Raw genomic sequence first — 5,986 nt, 5'->3', positions numbered from 1 at the left:
TGCAATTTGTAAAAGCCCATGAGTTCATAATTTTTCTAAAAAAAAAGTTAAAACTGTACAAAAACTAGTTGCAAAAATATGAACATGAAGAAGTTCTATTGAGGGAACTTACTATATAGAAAGTACTTATTATATAGATGTACTCTTCATAGGTGTACTTTTCACCTGTGAAGAATTGAATAAAAATGTTAAATGCTAAAGCAGCTAAACAATCCAGAAAATTTGTAAACTATACAAAGAGCAAAAAGGTCTGATCAACACCTGTGGCCTAATAAATAGTTCAAGGACACTTTGTTTTTAGAAAAAAAAAAGGTCAATTTTTATTTAGTTTTTTTAAACATTTTAAAATATGCTTGAAAGATAGGGACTGGGAAACCTGCCGTATATAACCATACTAAGAGGGGATCCCTGGGTGGCGCAGCGGGTTGGCGCCTGCCTTTGGCCCAGGGCGTGATCCTGGAGACCTGGGATCGAATCCTACGTCGGGCTCCCGGTGCATGGAGCCTGCTTCTCCCTCTGCCTGTGTCTCTGCCTCTCTCTCTCTATCATAAATAATTTAAAAAAAATACTAAGAAACCTGCAAAAGAGGATTCAACCTCATTGCGGTATCTCAGATCTTAATCACCTTTGGGCTTGTATGACTTAACCTAGGGTTAACTAGCCCACAATACCAGAAACTCCCATGCTGATAACCTAAGATGAGAAGACATCCTTTTTTTTCTTTTGGATCTGAGTGTTTATACTCAAGAACAAGTATAAAAATGTTATAATATAGAATTACAAAACCGTGGGGTGGGAGCCTGGGTGGCTCAGTTAAGTGTGTGCCTTTGGCTTAGGTCATGATCCCCAGGGTCCTGAGATCCAGGCCGGATTCAGGCTCCCTGCTCAGTGGCGAGTCTGCTTCTCCCTTTATCTCTACTCCTACACCCCCTCATGCTCTCAAATAAAAAGCATTAAAAAAAATAAAATAAAATCTTGGGGTGCCTCGCTGGCTCAGTCCAAGGAGTGTGCAACCTGATCTTGGGGTCAGGAGTTCGAGCCCCATGTAAGGTGTAGAGGTTAAACTTTTAAAAATTTATTAAAATCCTTAGGAAGTTACAGGATTGAAACATCACCAAAGTAGAAAAAAATTTAAAGTCATCAATAAAACTTTAAACTATTATATCGGTAGTGTTTGTGTTTCAAATTCTCAAAGCCAAATTAAATTTCTAATCAAAACTTAAATTTAGGGCAGCCCAGGTGGCTCAGCGGTTTAGCGCCTTCAGCCCAGGGTGTGATCCTGGAGTTCCGGGATCGAGTCCCACGTCAGGCTCTCTGCATGGAGCCTGCTTCTCCCTCTGCCTGTGTCTCTGCCTCTCTCTCTCTCTCTCTCTCTCTCTCTGTCCCTCATGAATAAATAAAACCTTTAAAAAAATTTAAATTTAGGGCAGCCCCGGTGGCGCAGCGGTTTAGCGCCACCTGCAACCTGGGGTGTGATCCTGGAGACCAGGATCGAGTCCCACGTCAGGCTCCTGGCATGGAGCCTGCTTCTCCCTCTGCCTGTGTCTCTGCCCCTCTCTCTCTCTCTGAATAAATAAATCTTTAAAAGTAAATAAATAAAAATAAAAAATTTAAATTTAGAACAAATTTAGAATCAAGACCTAAGTGCATAAGAAAAACTGATTTTCAAAATCTTCCTCAGGTTTAACAGAGTAGGCATTACACAAAAAATAGCAGGCTGCTCCTCCATGCAACAAAGCATTAGCGAATCTCTTAATCAAGAGGAGCCAAGTAGGGATGTGTGGCTCAGGGCATGATCCCAGGACCCTGGGATGAAGTCCCATATCAGGCTCCTGACAGGGAGTCTGCCTCTCTGTCTCTTATTTTTTTTGTCCTGAGGGACATGAGCTCCTTAGCAGTTCTCTATGGCACCACCTCCTCCATCTCCCAACATACCAGCTTCATTCATATCACCATCTACTGCCTTCCAAGGCTCTGGAGTCATTGGCATGCATTTAAGATGTCCCTGAACTGGTTCAACCAGGCCTTGAGACTTGCCAAACATACTAAGAAGTATTCTTCCCAGGTAGCATACAAACCAGATGGTGGTACTGTAGGAGTTTGCATAAAACAGTAAGTACCATTTATTATTCCATAAGTGGTACACCCTTTATGAATGATGTCTCATGAAATTTCTCTTAGTGATCTTGCAAAATACTTTTTTTTTTTCACTTTACAGATGAGGAAACTGGAGTTTAGAGCAAGCTGTTTCAAATATAAACTAAAAACTGACTTGGAGCAGATTCCAGTGAAGTCTGACACCGCAGCCCATACTGGTTGCATGATGCCACGATCTCAAAAATGTGCAAAGCCCTGCAGCTAAAATCAGGTTTAAGGCCCAGGTACTGCAGTACCAATATACCTTGGGTGACAAAGTGCAAGGTAACTTGGCCAGCTTTTAGAAGTCACACACATTAATTTCTGGGGTATTCTATCCTGGGCTTGCTTGCTTTTTTACCACTGAGACACCCAGGCACCTTCAATAATTGTTCTTTATGACTGAAGTATTAGTGGAGTATATGTATCATCCATGGCTGTTAAAACCATGTGGTGCAAGGCTGATAGAAGACTTTATAACATAGAAAACATTGAAGTCACCTGAATCTACTAATCCAGCTTAATATCACCATAAGTTAAGGCAATATGACATGTACTTCCTGATATAATCCAACAGGAAGTACACGGCACCCTGCATGATATATCTAGCCTAAAAAAATTTTAAATATAATCAAGCTCCTAGACCTGACTACCACTAAATTCTGGGAGATAAAACCATATTAAACAATACTAAAGGTATACAATCAGCCAAATGCAGGTCATTAGGAATTCAATTTTTTTTTTTTCCCAAAAAGGACAGGCAATGCTCACAGATTTAAGAGACATTACCAAATGCAATGTATATGGAGTATTTGGATCCTGATCCAACAAACCAACCAGCAAAAATTAAAATGAAACCAAATGGAAATTCGTGTTTCCTCTGTACATTATCACTTATCATTTTGCAAATATTCCAAGGCATTTTATCTGATTCACAAACCTAATGGAGCAATTTTGTAAAGTCGACATAAACTTGGTAACTAGGATAATTGTGATCTAATTCTGAAAACTGGCACAAAAACCACTAGAGTGAATTGGCTTTTTCCTCGATTCACCATAGAGAATCAGCAAAGGTTGAAAAATCCATGACAAGTGAGTTTTTGCTTCTGCTTCAGCCCTCAGCTGTATGGTTACAAATCTAAAAAACAAAAATCTTGCCTCTAAATTTTTGTCCTACTTAGGAAAAAAAAAAAAAAAGATCTGTGACTATAAGCTCTGACCTCTTAACATACCTGTTCAGATTCCATGTGGAAACTATCATCCAAAAACATTAGCAGACAAGCAAACGGCCATAGCCTGCAGAAGAGTGTCACCTCATCTCTTACACCACATAATTTGCAAATATAGTTTCTAATTTTCCAAATTAAAAATACTTGCAAGCACTGAATGAATGCCCATTCCTCTAAGGAGCTTTATACCTAAACCAGCCCCAGATCTTCTGACTTTGAACCATTCAACCAGGTATAATCAATTCTTGATTAGAAGGCTAAGAGCTCCCAGTATGTAATAAGGCTGCTTCATAAATGGCAGGTGTGTCAGCTAAGCATCAAGTGCCATTTGGATGAATCTCTGTGGCCTGACCCAGGAAGTACAAATGTAGTAGGCAGAAGGACTGGATGCAGTTCCCCAGGAGAATGGGGTCCCCGGTTCTAGAACACTTGCATCCAATTTAAGTAGAGGTCCCATTGTAATAAATCTTCTCCAGTGACCTTCATTATTGGGGGCACAAGAGGGTAAGCTAATTGCAACTAAGAATACTTGAAATGAACCTAAGGGAAAAGGATGGTTACTCTGTAAAGGCAAAGCAATGAAGCAGCCATACTTCTGAAACAAGTCCATCTCAGTCAAGCGAAAAAATTCGCTGAGTAATGAACTATCTGCCACCAAATTATTTTTGCCTAAGTTTGGTCACCTAGCAATGCTATCTGGGGAGACAAGAGTAGTTAAGCCCCAGGCCCTAGTTGGTGGGCCATGCTGCAAAGTAACTTCAATGAAAAATTCAATGCCGAAAACCAAGAACCACAATTGCAGGAAGAAAAAAGACCAGGAACAATCAAGACTAAAATGTACCCACACTAAACAGAATTACCTTCATCTCCTCAGACCCATTTAAGAAAGGATGTTTTTAGAAGCAAAATCCAAGTAAAAGTCAAAAAAGATAGGCTTTTTTTTTTTTTTTAGCCTTGTTATTTTTAAGAAAACACTATCACTATCCTTGCATGCAGATATGTACCAGCAACCTTAGGAGGTAAGATACCATATAGCTTGCTATCAACATATTTAATAAGGGGCGCCTGGATAGCTCAGTTGGTTAAGCATCTAATCTGCCTTTGGCTCAGGTCATGATCCTCAAGTCCTGGGATGGAGCCCCACATTGGGTCCTAAGCCGGGAGCCTGCTTCTTCTCCCTTTCCCTCTGCCGCTCCTCCTGCTTGTGCTATCAAATAAAATCTCAAAAAAAAAAAATTTACTGTAAGATTACAGATAACACCTAAGTTCCATGTAAAGATTTGTTGTGGGGTTGAATATAGATGGATACGAAGCAGTTTATGCATAATGAATGTTCTTTCCATCCTAAAGCAAAAAAGTATAATTACATGTAAACCACTATCTTAACATAAGCACAGTACTGTGTTTTCAAATTCCAACAGCACCACTGTGGCTATGACCTTCGGTTACTTACACCAATGGTTTTCAATCCAGTGGTACCCGAAAATCATCTGGAAGCTTAAAAATACTGATAGCTCAGACCCACCCAAATTAAAGCCAAATGCCTAAATGTCTAATTCTAAAGGTTAGCCATGAGGCTGTTGCTAATAAGATTCATGCTTCTCCACTGCTTCAGCAGTTACTTGCTTTTCACATCAAGCACAGAAGACTCACAACAGGAGCCCCCAATACTTTAGGTTACACACAGGAAATGCATTATCTAATGCTTACTATGACATACCAGAGTCCACCACAAAAACATGCCCCAAACCTTTTTAAAGAATTTTCAATATCATGGAAGTTTAACTTAGATTATCATAACAAATACTGTTACATATTAGGGCAAACACATCCAAAATAGAAAATAAGAGACCGGGGGCAGGGGATACTGGGTGGCTCAAGTTGTGATCCTGGGATCCTGGGATCCTGGGATTGAGCCGCTTGTCCAGCTCCCTGCTCAGGGAGGAGTCTGAGATTCTCCCTCTCTCCCCCTTCCACTTGGTTCACGCTAAATATTTAATGAAGTTTCAAAGCAAGAATACACAGACCCCTGAAATTAACATTTTTTAAAGATTTTATTTATTTATTCATAATAGACATAGAGAGAGAGGCAGAGGGAAAAGCAGGCTCCATGCCGGGAGTCCGACGCGGGACTCAATCCTGGGACTCCAGGATCGCGCCCTGGACCAAAGGCAGGTGCTAAACCACTGAGCCACCAGGGATCCCCTGAAATTAACATTTTAAAATAGTACTTGATACTATAGCTTTGCCATGTGTATCAAAGTTAGATGGAATGTTCAATTTGAATGTTTGAAAGTGAGCGCATGTGCTTCTGTGTGTCTGCACAAGCAGGGTGGGATGGGGCAAAGGAAGAGGGAGAGAACTTAGGCAGGCTCCACACCCAGTGCAGAGGATGAGGAAGGGCTCAATCTCACAACCCTAAGATCATGACCTGAGCTGAAATCGAGTCAGATGCTTAACCAATTGAGCCACCCCACCCCAGCACACCTCAATTTGAATGTCAATAATGTAAGCTTTCGGGGATCCCTGTGTGGCGCAGTGGTTTAGCGCCTGCCTTTGGCCCAGGGCGCGATCCTGGAGACCCGGGATGGAATCCCACGTCAGGCTCCCGGTGCATGGAG

The sequence above is a fragment of the Canis lupus genome, chromosome 19 (genome assembly GCF_048164855.1).
Source record: "Canis lupus baileyi chromosome 19, mCanLup2.hap1, whole genome shotgun sequence".
NCBI lineage: Eukaryota > Metazoa > Chordata > Mammalia > Carnivora > Canidae > Canis > Canis lupus.
This window is presented reverse-complemented; position numbering follows the sequence as displayed.